A 19,971-nucleotide genomic window follows, 5' to 3' on the forward strand; every position below is an offset into this window, starting at 1 on the left:
AAAATAGTCACTCAGAAGATCATATTAATTTAACTGCTTGGCCATTAGCTCAGGCCTACCACTGTCTAGCTCATACACTTAAACTCAGCCCATTTCTGTTAATCTATATGTCGCAACATGTTCCGTGGCTTTACCTGCTGCCTTTACATGCTGCTCCCTGGATGGCAGGCTGGCATCTACTCACTCAGCCTTCCTCTTCCCATAATTCTCTTTTCTACTTGTCCTGCCTATCATATACATCCTACTTGGCTACTGGCCAATTAGCATTTTATTTATCAATCAATCATAGCAACATACATTCACAACATACAGGACATCCCATGGCACTTCCCCTTTTCTGTTTTTCAAAAAGGAAGATTTTAACTTTAATATAGTAAAACTACATATAACAAAACAATTATCAAGCATGGGGCTCAAACCCATGTCTGTCTGCCTCTGACTTCTGAGTGCTGCGATAAAAGGAGAGTGCCACCACTGCCCGGCTCATATTGCATTCTTAGAACACGCAATTTTTCATTTAGTCAATTGGTATTGTCACTCTGCATAATTTCTATATTGTTCTTTAATGTTTTATTATTTGTCAGTATATTCCTCTTAAATTAAAGAGCACTCCATTGCATGCATATTATAGTATACTTCTATTTTTATCTACTGATTAATATCCATCATTGCATATTTTTTCTATTGTCCGTAATGTTACTCTGGACACAAAGTTACAAATATCTCTTCAGGGTCTCCCTTAGGTTCTATTGAGTACATGCCTAGAAAAAGAGTTACTATACCTTCTGCTCCAAAGCAGCACTGCTCATTCCTGAATGCATGAGAAGTGCCAAATCAAGTCAGTGGGACATAGTAAGAAGAGCGTTCTAGTTCAGAGACCAGAGGGTTATGAGGAGATAGTATTTTGACCTGTTGGGTAGAGAAGTTGGGAATGTATATATTCAAATTAAATTGTAGGCCTGAGCAAATAATTTGTGAATATAATTTTTTATATTTAAAATATTTATTTATTAAAAATTACAATTTATATGAGTCCTCAGAGAATGTATAGAATGCATTTTAAGTGAAACTCAGTACAATTCATGTTCATATGTTTCTACATCATAGAATGCTATTACCCTTTTATAAAGGATTAACTAAGGTACAGAAATAATATAAGTAACTTTCTCAAGGTCATACAACTATTAAGTGTCATAACGGCCAATGCTTCCTTGTAGATGTATCCAACCTTCTTATTAAATAATAAACACAGAACCAATGCAAAGAAGAAAGCCAAGAGGTCAGAGCTAAGAGCTAAAACCTTACCCTTCCTCCTGCGGTGGTCCTACCTCTCCGAACCAGAGCTACCCCTGTGTTAAAGTCTTTATATAGAGTTCCTGTCCTGCCTTCTCATTGGTTGTAAACCCAACCACATGACCGCCTCCTCACAGCCTGTCTGTATAGGCCTCCAGGTTTTCCATGATTGGTATTAAGATTAAAAGCATGTGTATCCAATAATGGCTGTATCCCTGAACACACAGAGACTTACCCAGCTCTGCCTACCAAGTGCTGGAATTACAAGCGTACGCTACCACTGCCCTGCTTTCCTATGGCTTGCTAATAGCTCTGACCCCCGGGCAACTTTATTTATTAACATACAAATAATATTTTAATACAAATAAAATATCACCATATTTCCTAGTGCTAAAGTCTACTGATGATAACAAAAACATTGATCTATCTGTTGTTAATGTGAAACACAGACTCTGTGCTAGACTTTAGATGTAATTTAAAATGAGAATAAGGCAATGTTTTTGTATGAGGATTGTCCTGGAGTGGAAGGTAAAGACTGAAACATAATGAACTATTGCAGCCTATTTTAAAAAATGCTCAAGAATGCCTACAGAGTGCAAAAGCAGCCCAGTGTAGTTAGTATATGACTGTACTACACTTAGACCAGGAGCATATTTCTTGGTTAGTGAGGCTCTATCTCAGTCCTGAGGCAAACCCTGGTGTCATCCAATTACATGCATATTTTATGGTCAAAAATTTCATAGGCATCTGGTGTAAATGTGTCCAGCACACTCAGATAGTTACCTTATGAGAGATAAGCCCAGTATACCAAACAAGTCTCATGACACTCTAACTACAAATAGCTTAAAAAATTAATTCCTCATGTGCCCATGGCTATGGTCCAGCTAGGCATTTCACTAGATGGATTGTCAATCTCCTGTCATAATACTTATAAATTGCAAATGGAATCAATTTTCCCCACCATTGAGGCATGGATGGAAGCTACTGTCAAAAGTGTAGATTTAGAGTGTGGAGAAGATGACTGAGCTCTGAATATTGATCTGAGACACATGACAAGTTGCTACTTTTCTGTAGAATTTAGTGAAACTTTGTAACTACATGCAGACTAGAGTTTGGTAAAATTCACTGCTATCCATCACACTGACTTTGCTGAGATATTGTCACGCTAAAGTAACATAAAGTATGTTAAAGCGCTTTGAAAAAGCTGAATCTTCTTCATTATTAAGGATTAGAAATGCACTTCCTATTGCCCTCCTCTAACTTTCTATAGTAAAAGGATAAGGCTGTTGAGAAGGAGGTAAATGAGAACAACAAACCCAGGCTGATGTAACTCAGTGTCTGTTCCCCTCTTTAACATCTTGATTGACAACAAGGTCCACAGCCACCCCAAGGAGAGATTTGTCCCATTCTGGAAAACCTGAATGCTTGTAAGCAGAGGACACTTATCCTTGGGATGCTGCTTTATAACTTTGTTTGGAGGCTTTGGGAAAGTATCTACTGCTTGTGCTGGAGTAGTAAATGACCATCTGAAATGATGTCAAAAGGAGATAGATCAATAGTTAAGAACACTTGTAGCTATTCCAGAGTACCATGGCCTGATCCTCAGCACTGACATGGCACATAACATTTGTCTGTAATGCCAGTTTCATGAGATATGACAACCTTCTCTTGCCTTCTTGATCTAAGCTTACAGATATACATGCAAAGAAACACATGGGCACATATCAAATGAATAATAATTAGTTTAAGTTAAAAATGGTTTGAATTCATTCTCCTTTATCAAGGTCCTTGGGCTCATCCTAACCATTACCTGTGCTCACTCTGCTCTTAGTAAATCTATCTCTTATGAATCTTTACCTTAGAAAGTCAACAATGCCTACTTCAAACCTAGGTAGAGTACAGACAAATAGGACACAAAACAAGGGTCATGAAAGTCATATAAATTTCAGACAGAAAATAAATGTATGGTTTTTTTTATGTCTTGTCATGTTTGGTCATTTGTCATATCCTATTTCCTATGGTATCTTTCAAATGTTTGTAGGACACACAATATATAACCCATCTTTTATTAATAGCATATCATGTGACTTCTCAGAAAATGGTACAGCTGAAGTTTTCCTGTGTCCACCCGGATTCTGCAGCCACTCAGACCCAAGTAAACACACAGAGACTTATATTACTTATAAACTGTATGGCTATGACAGGCTTCTTGCTATTTAGTTCTTATATCTTAAATTAACCCATTTCTATTAATCTATAAGTTGCCATGTGGCTTTTGGCTTATTGGTACTTTTATATCTTGCTTCCTATGTATCTGGCTGGCAACTCCTCACTCAGTCTTCCTGTTCCCAGAATTTTCCTCTCTGCTTATCTCACCTCTACTATACTTCCTGCCTGGCTACTTGCCAATCAGTGTGCTATTTATTAACCAAATCAGAGTAACACATTCACAGCATACAGAGTGATATCCACATCACTTCCTCTTTTTTTTCAAAAAGGAAGGTTTTAAATTTAACATAGTAAAATTACATATAACAAAACAATTACCAAGCAAGAATTACAGTTACAATATCTAGTCTATTTATAATATCTAGTCTATTTGTATTTGGCAAAATTAAAGAAGATATCCTATCTATCCTATATTTGTGAGTCTAAGGTTTCATATCTAACTTATTTTTTATCATGACTAAGGAAGTTAAAACTATCCAGTCTTCAACTACATCAAAGACCTCAGAAGGATATAATATTACCTGAGAAAAGGGAGAAGGACATAAGCAACTTTTGGGAGTCTTGTGAGAGTAGACAGAGACAGCTGGCAACCTGAACAGTTATCCAAAGTTCCTCTGTAAAGTTGGGGCATCTGTCTTCAGCCCACAGGCCTAGAGTCTCTCAGTCACTTCTCTCTGTGTCCTGTAGAATGTCTAGCATTTTTCTCTGTGAAGCAGGAACCTGAAGGACCATTTTGCCTTGCAAAGTTCAGTGGTCACCTTCCCATGGTCCTGCATGTCCAGTCGACATAACATTTTGTCAATCAGTCCAAGCAAGAACAGTTTCTTGCCCAAATGACTATTTTTGCCAAGAAGAAGATAAATTCCATATGGAGTGTCTTCAGTGTCCATCTTTCTCTATGAAGTAAAATGGTGCTGCCAGGAGAAAACATGTCTCACTGTCCAGAAAGTTTAAAGTTTTAAAACATTATAAATGCCATATTCTGTAGGTCTTTGAAGTGTTTGAAGATTACCTACCTAATTGAGTTATATCTATGTATACCTAGAAAACTTAACATGATTTTAAGTTTGACTATCATAGAAGACTAACTGTTAATCTGTATTTTTTAATTACCCACCACAATCTAAATAAGTTACATAAACATAAAACTTCAAATGAGAGTAGAAATATATATACAGTATAACAAAATTGTTTAAACTTGTATCAATAAATTAAAATCCATAGCAATGTAAAATTCTAAACAAGGTGTTGCTCTTTAAAAATAGGCTCATTAATCTACCTTTCATCCTATCAAAATGTTATCATCATACCTAAGTACAGTTTATCTGATTCATGTGGCCTGTAGCTAAACTTATACAATTACAGCATTATATCAGTAAAGACAAGAGGTATTGCGACTGTGGCTGAGAAGAAAGTATGGATGGGCCTCCAGTTTGATTGACCCCTCACAATGGATTTTGCATACCTATCACTAGTAATAGCCCTCCAAGACCCTACAAAAACCAGATTCATCTTGAGTGTGTTATATGGTCAGCATGAAAGGTATACAATAAGCTCTGAATTTTATGTGCAGAGGTGTCCAATAGTCATTTGCAGAGTATATGCTGCATCAGGTGTTCCTTCTGTCTTGTACCTACTTTTTCTAAACAGTGTTACTTTAGAGACTTAAATTTTATCATGTATGTCTCTACTTCAAATAAAAATGAAAAAAAAATACATCAACTTCCTTAAATCAACATATACATTCTTTTGGTCATGATGACTATAAAAATAAGTGTGTTCCTCTTTCTACATTGTTCCAAAAATACAACACTGAAAATATGGTCATGATCTGAATATTGATAAAATAATATTAGTTCGGTTTGAGCCTTAGTGACCATTTGACTATTGCCAAGGATCTGAGTTTAATCTGCATCATGACAGTAAGCAATAAGAGGTAACATTGTCCAGTTAAGAATATTTTTACAGATTCTATGCTTCACACTCATAAGTACAGCCTTCAGGTGCAGAATCAAGTAGATCTTTGTTTTAAAGCCTGTTTTATAACACATTGCAATATTCTCTAAAATATTAAGGTTTGATTAGTATGCCATGTCTCTTTGTAGTATTATTTAAGGAGTTTGAATATCTTCACTTTTCAGATATATGAAATTTCACAAATCATGGAGCCATCCAGTCTTGGGGTTTCACTCAGGAAGTGCCCAAAGCCTATCAGGGATAGAGTGGGTAAACTCAGGCACCATCAAGTGGTTGATCCCTTGGAGGTCATAACCCCAGCCTTGTGTTACAGGAATCAAATAATTCTGAGTTGTTCTTTTCTTTAAACTAGTAAGTACGTAGAATATCTTTGCAGAAGCCATAATCTGGACTGTGGATGGTTTCTCCAGATTTTTTATCAGGAGCGGAATTCCCCATTCTCTTCCTCTAAAGCTTCAGCTTATATATATATTTTTTACTTTTATTTTTGAATATAATTTAGAATCTTTATGAAATTCGTTTTCTTTTTTTTCTTTTTTTATTTTGCAATACAATTCAGTTCTACATATCAACCATGGATTCCCTTGTTCTCCCCCCTCCCGTTCCCCTCACCTTCCCCCCAGCACCCCCCCATTCCCATCTCCTCCAGGGCAAAGCCTTCCCCACAGACTGAGATCAACCTGGTAGACTCAGTCCAGGTAGGTCCAGTCCCCTCCTCCCAGGCTGAGCCAAGCAATCCTGCATAGGCCCCAGGTTTCAAACAGCCAACTCATGCAATGAGCACAGGACCTGGTCCCACTGCCTGGATGCCTCCCAAACAGATCAAGCCAATCAACTGTCTCACCCATTCAGAGGGCCTGATCCAGTGGGGACCCCTCAGCCATTGGTTCATAGTTCATGTGTTTCCATTCATTTGGCTATTTGTCCCTGTGCTTTATCCAGCCTTGGTCTCAACAATTCTCGCTCATATAAACCCTCTTCATTCTCACTAATTGGACTCCCAGAGATCCACCCAGGGCCTAGTCATGGATCTCTGCATCCAGATCCCTCAGTCGTTGGATGAGGTTTCTAGCACAACAATTAGGGTGTTTGGCCACCCCATCACCAGAGTAGGTCAGTTCGGGCTGTCTCTCGACCATTGCCAGCAGTCTGTTGTGTGGGTATCTTTATGGATTTCTGTGGGCCTCTTTAGCACTTTGCTTCTTCCTATTCTCATGTGGTCTTCATTTACCATGGTCTCCTATTCCTTGTTCTCCCTCTCTGTTGTTGATCCAGCTGGGATATCCCGCTCCCCCAAGCTCTCTTTCCCTCGACCTTCGCCTTTCACTACCCCCACTCACGTCCAGGCTGTTCATGTAGATCTCATTCCATTTCTCTGTCATTGGGCGATCCCTGTGTCTTTCTTGGGGTCCTGTTTTCCAGGTAGCCTCCCTGGTGATGTGAGTAGCAGACAAGTCATCCTTGTTTCATGTCTAGTATCCTGCTATGAGTGAGTACATACCATGTTTGTCTTTCTGAGTCTGGGTTACCTCACTCAGGATGATTTTTTCTAGATCCATCCATTTGTCTGCAAACCTCATGATGTCATTGTTTTTCTCTGCTGAGTAGTATTCCATTGTGTATATGTACCACATTTTGTTTATCCATTCTTCAGTTGAAGGGCATCTAGGTTGTTTCCAGGTTCTGGCTATTACAAACAATGCTGATATGAACATAGCTGAACAAGTGCTCTTATGGTGTGGTTGAGCATTCCTTGGGTATATGCCCAAGAGTGGTATAGCTGGATCTTGGGGGAGATCGATTCCCAATTTTCTAAGAAAGCGCCATATTGATTTCCAAAGTGGTTGTACAAGCTTGCATTCCCACCAGCAGTGGAGGAGAGTTCCCCTAGCTCCACATCCTCTCCAGCATAAGCTGTCTTCAGTGTTTTTGATCTTAGCCATTCTGACAGGCATAAGGTGGTATCTCAGAGTTGTTTTGATTTGCATTTCCCTGATGATTAGGGATGTTGAGCAATTGCTTAAATGTCTTTCGGCCATTCGAGTTTCCTCTGTTGAGAATTCTCTGTTTAGTTCTATAGCCCATTTCTTAATTGGACTGTTGGGCATTTTGATGTCTAATTTCTTGAGTTCCTTATATATTCTGGATATCAGTCCTCTGTCAGATGTGGGGTTGGTGAAGATCTTTTCCCATTCTGTAGGCTGTCGCTTTGCCTTGTTGACCGTATCCTTTGCTCTACAAAAGCTTCTCAGTTTCAAGAGGTCCCATTGATTGATTGTTTCTCTCAGAGTCTGTGCTACTGGTGTTCTATTTAGGAAGTGGTCTCCTATGCCAATGCGTTCAAGACTACTTCCTACTTTCTCTTCTAGCAGGTTCAGAGTAACTGGATTTATGTTGAGGTCCTTGATCAACTTGGACTTAAGTTTTGTGCACGGTGATAGATATGGATCTATTTGCAACCTTCTACATGTTGATATCCAGTTTTGCCAGCACCATTTGCTGAAGATGCTTTCTTTTTTCCATTGTGCACTTTTGGCTTCTTTGTCAAAAATTATATGTTCATAGGTGTGCGGATTAATGTCAGGGTCTTCAATTCGATTCCATTGGTCCACATGTTGGTTTTTATGCCAGTACCAAGCTGTTTTTATTACTGTAGCTCTATAGTAGAGCTTGAAGTCAGGGATTGTGATGCCTCCAGAGGTTGTGTTATCGTACAGGATTCCTTTGGCTATCCTGGGTTTTTTGTTTTCCCATATGAAGTTGAGTATTTTTCTTTCCAGGTCTGTGAAGAATTGTGTTGGTATTTTGATGGGGATTGCATTGAATCTGTAGATTGCTTTTGGTAAGATTGCCATTTTTACTATGTTAGTCCTGCCTATCCATGAGCATGGGAGATCTTTCCATTTTCTGACATCTTCTTCAATTTCTTTTTTCAGGGACTTAAAGTTCTTGTCATATAGATCCTTCACTTGCTTGGTTAGTGTTACCCAAGGTATTTTATGTCATTTGTGGCTATAGTTAAAGGGTGATGTATCTCTGATTTCCTTCTGTGCTTCTTTGTCCATTGTATATAGGAGGGCTACTGATTTTTTTGAGTTGATCTTGTATCCTGCTATGTTCCTGAAGGTGTTTATAGGCTGTATCAGTTCCTTGGTGGAATCTTTGGGGTCGCTCAAGTATACTATCATGTCATCTGCAAATAGGGAAAGCTTGACTTTTTCCTTTCCAATTTGTATCCCCTTAATCTCCTTATGTTGTCTTATTGCTCTCGCTAGAACTTCAAGTACTATATTGAATAAGTATGGGGAGAGTGGACAGCCTTGCCTCATTCCTGATTTTAGTGGAATTGCTTTGAGTTTCTCTCCATTTAATTTGATGTTGGCTGTTGGCTTGCTGTATATTGCCTTTATTATGTTTAGGTATGTTCCCTGTATTCCTGATTGCCCCAAGACCTTTATCATGAAGGGGTGTTGGATTTTGTCAGATGCCTTTTCTGCATCCAGTGAGATGATCATGTGGTGTATTACATTGACGGACTTTCGTATGTTGAACCACACTTGCATCCCTGGAATGAATCCTACTTGATCATGGTGGATAATTGTTTTGATGTGTTCTTGGAGTCTGTTTGCCAGTATTTTATTGAGTATTTTTGCATCAATATTCATGAGGGAGATCGGTTTGTAGTTCTCTTTCTTTGTTGTATCCTTGTTTGGTTTAGGAATCAGGGTAATTCTAGCCTCATAGAGGAGTTTGGTAATGTTCCTTCTGTTTCTATTGTGTGGAAAAATTTAGAGAGTATTGGTATTAACTCTTCTTTGAAGATCTGGTAGAATTCTGCGCTGAAACCATCTGGTCCTGGACTTTTTTTGGCTGGGAGACTTTTAATGACTGTTTCTATTTCGTTAGGGGTTATTGGACTATTTAAATAGTTTATCTGGTCTTGATTTAACTTAGGTATGTGGTACCTATCCAGAAAGTTATCCATTTCTTTTAGGTTTTCCAGTTTTGTTGAATAGAGGTGTTTGAAGTATGACCTGATGATTCTCTGGATTTCCTCAATGTCTGTTGTTATGTCCCCCTTTTCGTTTCTGATTTTGTTGATTTGGATGCTTTCTCTCTGTCTTTTGGTTAGTTTGGATAAGGGCTTGTCTATCTTGTTGATTTTCTCAAAGAACCAACTCTTTGTTTCATTAATTTTTTGTATTGTTCTCTTTGTTTCTATTTTATTGATTTCAGCTCTCACTTTGATAATTTCCTGGCGTGTATTTTTCCTGGGAGACTTTGCTTCTTCTTGTTCTAGAGCTTTCAGGTGTGGTGTTAAGTCACTAGTGTGAGATTTCTCCAACTTATTTATGTGGGCATTTAGTGCTATGAATTTCCCTCTTAGTACTGCTTTCATAGTGTCCCATAAATTTGGATATGTGGTGTCTTCATTTTCATTGATCTCCAGGAAGTCTTTAATTTCTTTCTTTATTTCTTCCTTAACCCATTGGTGATTCAGTTGGATATTATTCAGTATCCATGAGATTGTAGATTTTCTGTAGTTTTGTTGTTGTTGAAAACCAACTTTAGACCATGGTGGTCTGATAGAACACAGGAGGTTATTCCAATTGTTTTGTATCTGTTGAGATTTGTTTTGTGGCCAAGTATGTGGTCGATTTTAGAGAAGGTTCCATGGGGTGCTGAGAAGAAGGTATATTCTTTTTTGTTAGGATGGAATGTTCTGTAGATATCGATTAAGTCCATTTGAGTCATGACATCAGGATGGCTACACCCGCTTGTTCCTTAAGACCGTTTGATTGGAAAGTCTTTTCCCAGCCTTTTATTTTTAGGTAGTGTCTATCTTTGAATTTGAGATGTGTTTCTTGTATGCAGCAGAAGGATGGGTCCTGCTTTTGTATCCATTCTGTAAGCCTATGTCTTTTTATAGGTGAATTAAGTCCATTGATATTGAGGGAAATTAATGACCAGTGATTGTTCATTCCTGTTATTTTTTGGTGGTGATGTGTGTGTACTTCTATACGTTGGGGTTTACTGCTGTGGCTTTATCTGTTGCCTGTGTTTTTGAGGGTGTATCTGACTTCCTTAGGTTGGAATTTTCCTTCTAGTGCTTTCTGTAGGGCTGGGTTTGTGGATAAGTATTGTTTAAATCTGGCTTTGTCTTGGAATGTCTTGTTCACTCCATCTATGGTGATTGAAAGTTTTGCTGGGTATATTAGTCTAGGCTGACATCCATGGTCTCTTAGTGTCTGCATTACATCTGTCCAGGTCCTTCTGGCTTTCAAAGTCTCCATTGAGAAATCGGGTGTTATTCTGATGGGTTTGCCTTTATATGTCACTTGGCCTTTTTCCTTTGCTGCTCTTAATATTCTTTCTTTATTCTGTATGTTTAGTTGTTTAACTATTATGTGGCGAGGGGACTTTTTTTGGGGGTCTAGTCTGTTTGGTGTTCTATAAGCTTCTTGTATCTTCATAGGCATTTCCTTCTTTAAGTTGGGAAAGTTTTCTTCTATGATCTTGTTGAATATATTTTCTGTGCCCTTGAGTTGGTATTCTTCTCCTTCTTCGACCCCTATTATTCTTAGGTTTGGTCTTTTCATGGTGTCCCAAATTTCTTGGACATTTTGGTTCATGACTTTGTTGGCTTTAGTGTTTTCTTTGACTGATGAATGTATTTCTTCTACTGTATCTTCAACGCTAGAGATCCTCTCTTCCATCTCTTGCATTCTGTTGATTATACTTGCATCTGAAGTTCCCAATCGTTTTCTCAGATTTTCTATTTCCAACATTCTCTCTGTTTGTGTCTTCTTCATTTTTTCTATTTCCCTTTTCAGGTCTTGGACTGTTTCCTTCATTTGTTTCATTGATTTTTCTTGATTTTCTCTCAGTACTTTATTGTTTTCTTCCAGGACTTTATTGATTTCTTCTAATTTGTTTGCCCTTTCCTCTAGTTGTTTACAGCATTCTTCACATTTTTTTGTCTTTTCCTCTACACAAGCCTCTAGCTTCTTCATGATGTCATTCATAAGGCTGTTTTCTTCTGCTTCTTCCAATTTCTGATGTTCAGGTCTAGGTGTTGGAGGAGGGCTAGGGCCTGGTGAGGCTGTATTGCTATTCATTTTGTTGTATATGTTTCTGCCTTGACGTCTGTCCATCTCCTTGTGGTTCGTTCTTGGCCTTATCCGCACACTTGGTTCAGAAAGAGCTGACAGATTCAGGAAGTCTCTCTCTCTCTTGTCCAGATGGGAGCTCTCTTGTCCAAATTGGAAGTCCAGGGCAGGATGGGAGCTTCTCTCTCTCTGTCTCTCTGTCTCTCTCTCTGTCTCTCTCTCTGTCTCTCTCTGTCTCTCTCTCTCTCTCTCTCTCTCTCTCTCTCTCTCTCTCTCTCTCTCTCTCTCTCCTGCTCCAGAAGGGAAGTGGGGGCGGGCCTCTAAGTCTCAGGAAGAGGCTTGGGGCTCAGGCGGATGGGCGTGGGGGCAGGGCGTGGATATTGCAGGGTCTGCCAAGGGTAGTGGAGAAGGGGATCCTTCCCGGTGGGGCTAGAAGGGAACCTGCCTGGTGGCCAGAACCTGGGGCAAAGTTGGACAGGTCTTCCCTGGAGTGGCTGGTGTCCAGGGATGGGGTCCGGGGCAAGCTAGGGCACTCACCTGTTCTCCAAAAGGGAAGTCCGGGGCAGGATGGGAGCTGGGAGCCAGCCTCTAAGTCTCAGGAAGAGGCTTGGGGCTCGGGCGGATGGGCGTGGGGGCAGGGCGTGGGGGCAGGGCGTGGAGACTGCAGGGTCTGCCAGAGGTCTTGGAGAAGGGGATCCTTCCCGTTGGGGCTAGAAGGGAACCTGTGGCCAGAACCTGGGGTCAAGTTGGGCAGGTCTTCCCCGGAGTGGTTGGTGCCCAGGGATGGGATCGGGGGCAAGCTAGGGCACTCACCTGTGCTCCAAAAGAAAAGTCCGGGGGCAAGATGGGAGCTTGGGGCTGGCCTCTAAGTCTCAGGAAGAGGCTTGGGGCTCAGGCAGATGGGCGTGGGGGCAGGGCATGGAGACTGCAGGGTCTGACAGGGGTCTTGGAGAAGGGGATCCTTCCAGGTGAGGATAGAAGGGAACCTGCCTGGTGGCCAAAACCTGGGACCAAGTTGGACAGGTCTTCCCCGGAGTGGCTGGTGTCCAGGGATGGGGTCCGGGGCAACTAGGGCACTCACTTGTGCTCCAAAAGGGAAGTCCGGGCCAGCTTATATAATTTAAGTTCCATCTGGGAAACCCTAGGTATGTGGAGGTCACTTCATGGGCACAAATGTAGCCAAAGTTTGTACACACATTTCTCTTCTAATTTTTAGCTCCATTACTCAAAGGAACTCTTCCCATTTCATCGTACTCACCCTGGCCTGTAAAGAGGGCAAAACTTTTTTCCCAGTCCTCCAATTCTGTGCCAGGGCTTTTATACTACAATGGAAAACCAGGCCTACATTGGTTGTTTTGCACACAGAATGAGATTTCATCTGATGGAAGTAGCATGCTGACACCTAGTATAAAAAAATCTGCTCTTGTATGGTTGTTTTCTTCAGAATATACTTCAGTTTTCACAGTGAGGTTTAACAAGATTCACATGAGAGTGATCCCACACCTCTAAATAAGGTTCACACAATTCTGCAATACCCACAGTTGTTCCTAGTGTTGGAGTGTATTTACTCCCAGGTTCTATGTTATATCAGACATACAACATTTGATCACTAAATTCCTGAATGGATTCTAATGCCAAAAATACATGTTTTGATTTGAAAGTCAGGATAGTTGGATACATTTTTAAAGATATCTTATATATGGACTTCTCTTCTGATCTAGGTTACGAGAGTCTGGATATCACTGTTGCCCCCCTCAGAGGGAAGCACAATCACAGTGCTTTGCATTTGTGGAAGCCTGCCACTTCCTGAGGTCCTTTGCTGTGCTCCTTGGGCTGGATTTACAGATTGTGAGATATCTGTTCAGGACTTTGAGTGAGCACCTGCTCTCATTGGAATTGGGAATAGATGCAGTGACAATAATTCTGGATCAGAGCATTGTGTGACAGTACCCACTGAGGAAAAGAAGAATGTCTTCTGGCATTTCTTGGAATCAAGGCCAGCAACACATCAATTGTCTTAGAGTTTCTTTTGCTTTGATGAAATACCATGACCAAAGCAACTTAAGGATAAAAGGGTTTGGTTTATATTTTGATATTATTATTAATTGTCAAATGAAGCAGGACAGGAAATCAAATGGGGCAAGAACCTGGAACTAGGTGCTGATACAGAGACCATGGAAGGATGCTTATTCCACATGCCTTGCTCAGTCTGCTTTCTTGTAGAAACTAAAATCACCAGCAGCCCAGGGATGACTAAACCCATATTCAGAGAGGTCCTCTCTCAACCATCATTAATTAAGAAAATGCTCTATGGTTCTGCCTACAGCCCAATCTTACATAGGCATTTTCTTAATTGAGGTTCCCTGCTCTCAGATGATTTTAGTTTGTGTAAAGTAGATATAAACCTAGCCAGAAAAAATTGATCCCTTACCATCTTGACAACAAATTCATTACCATTAAGCCACAACCTTTCTTTTCTCATTTACCCCCAAGACCTCGTATTATAAACATAAATAACTTTAAAAGTCCCACAGTCTTTAAAAATTTAAACACATTAAAAGTTCAATCCCTTTAAAATATACAAACTCTTCTTTAAACCCTTGAAATTTCTCAATTGTGGGCCCCTGAAAAAAATAACAATTTAGTTAAATATTTTTTTACTTTAAGGGAGAAGAACCAGGGCACAGTCACAATCACTTTACAGCAAAATCAATATCCCTACAATGTATATAACACAGTGTCCAATGCCTTGGATCCAGTCACAATTTCCTGGGCTCCTCCAAAATGCTTGTGTCACTTTCTCTGGCTCTGCCCTCTGCAGCACACACAGATTCTCTTGTAAGTTCTTCTGGTTCCTCTTCACTGTTGCTGCTCTTCTTTGTGGTGGTCTCATTGCACTGGTATCTCCAAAATACAATTAGATGGCAGTCTATGCATTTTTCAAAATTTTAGTCATTAGGTGAAATTCTCTACATGTCAAATGCCAGGGAGACAGAAAAGAGGCTCTGAGGAACTGTTACAGTTAGCCCTCCTATTGTCTTTTTCTGTCTGCATGACAGTGGACACCAAAGAAGGAAATTTATGAAATTTTGGCACATGGAGTAGGATGAGCATTCAGAGGAAATATCTGTAACCTAGTGGACACTCTCTGACTAAAGGTGTGGTGACTTGAAGATTGTAGGACGGGTAGCTCTGCTTGGCTTGCTGAGGAATATAAGTTCAGTACATTCCACAATTTCCCCTGAAGTTCCTACTCCTCTATTACCTACAGTATAGGCAGTTTGGGAATATCTGTACAGTGGACACTTATGGAGTGGCTATACAGTGCAGAGGTTGACAGGATCTTTTTTTTTCAAGGATCCCCTTGGAAACATCACCTTTTTTCCACTATCTAATCTCATAGCTCACATACTGAGACTATACAATATTTTCTCTTGATATAAGTTCTTCTCACTGCCCATAATGTCTCAGGCCTCATGTTGTGACACAATTTATAAAGGGTCAGTCAGTGATGAGTCACTAACTCGGGCTGTGTGACTTTTAAGTACATATTGGCTTTCTCTGGGCTCCATTTTGTCACCTATAAGAGGAAAATAAGAGTAAATATTCCATTATTGCTGATGCACATTTCCTCTGCAAACACCCCAGAGAAGACTCGGAAGTCAGAACCTGTCGTTTCTCTGGAGTTGAGAAAAGACCACCCTATAGGATTGTTCATTGCCAACTTTCTTGTTCTCTTATCCTGCTCATTGTCTTCTTCTTTCTTGCCAGACAACTACTTTGAGATACTAGAACATATGCCTCTCATCTCATGCAAAAATGTCACCAAATCATAAGGCTTCACATTGGTTTATTAATAGCTTTCACATCACAGGTACAGGAAACCACAAAAGCAACGTTTATTCAATTATGGTGAATGATTTAGAAATACTTCAGCCCATCATGGATGCAAAGCCATGATAGTCTTTCTCTGGTTTTCCAACGTCCTGACTAAAACAAATTTGTTTCCAGTTTGTTTTCTCACTTGGTGATCTGATCTACTAGAGACAAAAAGCATTGAATTTTGGAGGGGTCTTACTTGGGTAATTTATAGCTTTTGGTGTTTTATATAACATTCTATATTCAATAAATAAATAGGGTTTGTTATGTGCCCCCCTCCAAAAAAAAAAAAAGAAAAGGCATGCTATCAAGTTCTACTCTTTTGACGGTGATTGAGGTGTGGAATAGACACTTCTCATACTCTACAGTCAAGGAAACTACAAGCTATTACAAAACTGGAGGTAGACAGAGCCTCAAGAACAAATAATAGTGACCTACTCTCATCTTTTACCTACTCTTTAAAAGGTATAACAAACTCTGAAAATACTTTTCAGGTGGGACCAAGAGTTCAACTGCCATGGACTGTGCTGTCAGTTCTGATTCACATTACAACAACTTATCAAGAATGAAGCATTATGTTGTAAGAAGCAAGACCTCAGATCCAGGTTCTGTCTACATGAATCACAGCTCTGCTTCTGAGTCTAACTTGACAATTTATTTGTTTTGCTTTTGCCTCATTGTTCTAACTATTAAAGGCATAACAAATCCTAATCTACATCTAGTGGCTATTTGAGTATGTATGCAGCTTTTAAATGGTAGCAAGCTAGTAATACAATGAATATATTTGTGAAAATTCTATCTAATGCTCATGTTGAGCATGAACCAAAATTTGCTTTATTGTTTTTAGTAAATGATTATGAATGAAAAATGAAATGAGTTGTACATTTTATACCATCCAGAAATTCGGAACAAACCAATTAAGTAATGGGTAACTATTCTTGACTTTAGGACCAGAAATCTACTTGCTGCCCCAATATATGTGTGTATAATGGAAGACTGTCTACTGAGAATATGGAAGTGCTACATAAACTTTATGATGCACATTGATGCTCAGTATAATATCTCATAGAATAAAAAAAGAATAGTGCCTGCCAGCATGTGCCTTGTTTCCAGAACTAATAAGACTGAGAAAGAGTACTCTGAGAATCCTGTTCACATTTAGATCTAGTGTTTTTTTTTCCTTTCTTTTTTATATCCTCTTTACAGGTAAGAAATGTTGTGTAGAAAGAATGTTCAATGGCTAAGCATACTTGGTGTACTTCTGGAAACAAAGATTTAGTTCCTAGCTCCTATGATGGGAGGCTTAAGACCTCATGAAATTACAACATAGGAGGATCTGGTGCACTCTTCTGAGCTATTCAGGTACCTCACATACATACATCATATACACAGATAGACAAGTGGGCAGACAAACACACAGCAACAGTTTCATCCACATAAAAAAGATACACACATACACATACACACACACACACACACACACACACACACACACACACACACACCCCAAATATATAATAAGGAAAAAGAAGAAATTAAGTCCCAAACATTATGGATCTAAGCAAAATTGAGAGGAGCTTAGAAGCAGGGCTTATCTTGCTTTTCTTAATATCTGTGGCATGCAGTATTGTAGCCATGAATCATGGGATACTACTAAGCACTGCATAGACGACTAGTTCAATCAGAGATGTGTTGTACATGGGTAATACATGCCTAATTCTGGATGATAGTTTTGCATCAGTTTACTCATCTCACGTAACAAACACCCTCAATATTTTGCCAGCAAGTCTTTATGTTACAGTGTGGACAGAACTTCATAACTCATCATGATTGAGATTAGCCACTCAATAAGGACAAATACCCCAGGATCCCACTTGTATAAAATGTTCATGCACCTAGCATTCATGGAAACAATGGATGTTGTTACTGTGGGCAAACACTCTGCATTACTTCATTCACTGGATCCTAATTTTATCTTATTTATGTGACTGAACCAATTATGGTTGAGAGCTACATCTTGCTCACAAATCATCCACAGGCGATTGAACTAATGAAGACATTCATTGACTATTAATCCATGTAACACATTCATTAAGGAATTTTTGTGTCAACACTCAACCTCCCTTTGTCCATAATTCAGAGTACTACCTGTTAGAGTCTTAGTCTCTATTTGAATGGTAGTCTTGTGAATGTATTGTCAGTGATGTGAGCTCAGAAACCTGAACTCCCTCTTACTTTATTATTTCAAGAGCCTTGGAAAAGGACAAACTCATTCAACCATATATATATATATATATATATATTCATATTTTACATCAAAACAATTTTGTTAATATCTTAGACCTAGACATTCAATATTTTTTGTTTTGTGCCTGTGAGAGGTATTATAAATCCCATAATTTCATGCATTGTTTCTCATCTAACTTTGACAATTTTTACATGTGTTTTGATGGTATTAGCCAATTATATAAAGACTTACAATTATAGTTTTTCCTTTGTTGCTTTCTCTCTTAGTATTCGTATGTACCTTCTTTGTTTATAAGAATGATTCAAGAAATTTCTCTGTGTGTTTTGTCACAAGATCTCTATAAGTAGTTGATAATGGCCATGTAGTTACAGTGTTTTTCTACCTCATACTACTGTATGTCACCACATCCAGTTTGAAAATGATCTGTATCCTAAGATATGAGTACATATCCTGGAGCAACTATAAAAATTATCAAAGTAAAATGGGACCATTCTCTGTGTGAAGGTGCATTAGGGAAGCAATAGAGAGGTGACTAGCCAAGTACAAGAAATGCAATGTGAAAATGAGCAAAGTGGGATGGAGGACACTAAGTATGTGGGATTGGGCAAGATAATTGCCTACTGATTGTTTGACAATTCATATTTTTGAATGTCTATTCATTTTGACTATGCATACCATTTTAATTCACATTAATTTATCTATTTTATTGTGGTGTTGACAAAATATGTCAAACAAAATATGTGAATGTACATTAAAATAATTTAATATACGTATTTACTCACTTATTAGAGATTTTCTGAAACAATTTTGAGATATACCTATTTCGCATAATTTTTGCTAGGTAATGTGTGATGCTTTTGAGCAAGACTCCACTTAGAATGTCATGCCCAGGCTGTTAGACACTGTCTAAGTAGCTGATGTCATTGCCGCCATCTAGTCTGGCTACAAGGTCCCTGAACTGTCTCAGTAAGTGAGGATATAACCTCAGGAGTCCTGTTGGAGTTTAGGCACAAGGAAACTTATTCATGGACTTCCTTGTTGCTGTAGGATGTTGTTTATAGGTGTTGATATGTGTGTGTTTTGCCTATACATTTATTAAAAATTTTCCTTGTAGTAGGTATTATTTTGTTTTTTATTTATTTAAAAACAATGTGTTTAGCCTTTAAATATTTTATAAATGCATACAATGTATTTTGAAAATATGCATTCATCAGGACCTTCCCCTAAATAATCTAATATATTATATTTATGTGCTTAAGAACTACGTGTTTTTTTTTCCATTTTTATTATTAAGAAATTTCCTATTCATTTTACATACCAATTATAGATACCCCTCTCCCTCTCCTCCTGCCTCCCAGTCTTTCTCCCCAAAAATCCCCCATTCCCGCCTCTTCCAAGGCAAGGCCTTCCATGGGGAGTCAACAGAGCCTGGTACATTCAGTTGAGGCAGATCCAAGTCCCTCCCCACTGCATTAAAGCTGCACAAGGTGTCCCACCATATGTAGCACGAATCTTAAAAGGTCTTATTAATAAAAAGCAAACCCGGTGCCAGTTATTGGAGTGAATGCTGGAAGATCAGAGAAGCAGAAGAGGCCACATCTAACCTCACCTTGCCAATTCCTCAGCTGATCCTGTTTCCCCAGACTGGAAGCCTTTGAGTCCTTATCCAAATTGATCTCAGTTGAACTGCTTCTAAAAGCCTAAAAGTTTAGCCAGGCCCTAGTTCCTGGTTTTCACACCTTTCACACCTTTCTGCTTCCTCTATCACTTCCTGGGATTAAAGGCATGAGTCACAATGCCTGGCTATTTCCAGTGTGATATTGAACTCACAGTAATCCAGATGGGTCTCTGCCTTTGGAATGTTAGAATTAAAGGTGTGTGTGCCACCATTTTCTGGCCTCTATGTCTATCTAGTGGCTGTTCTGTTCTCTGAGCCCAGATAAGTTTATTAGGGTGCACAGTGTTTTGGGGAACACAATATCACCACAATCATAGGCACTGGGCTCCAAAAAGCCTGCTCATGTACCAGGGATGGAGCCTGATCCCATTGCCAGGGAGTTGCCTAAACAGTTCAAGCTAAACAACTGTTTTGCCTATGCAGAGAGCCTAGTCCAGTACCAGGGGGGCACCACAGCTGTTGGTCCACAGTTCATGAGTTCCCTAGTTTGGCCTGGTCATCTCTGTAAGTTTCCCCATCATAATCTCGATGTCTCTTGCTCATAGAATCCCTCTTCT

The sequence above is a fragment of the Peromyscus californicus genome, unplaced genomic scaffold (assembly GCF_007827085.1).
Source record: "Peromyscus californicus insignis strain IS unplaced genomic scaffold, ASM782708v3 Scaffold_9__1_contigs__length_137607984, whole genome shotgun sequence".
In the NCBI taxonomy this organism is placed as follows: Eukaryota; Metazoa; Chordata; class Mammalia; order Rodentia; family Cricetidae; genus Peromyscus; species Peromyscus californicus.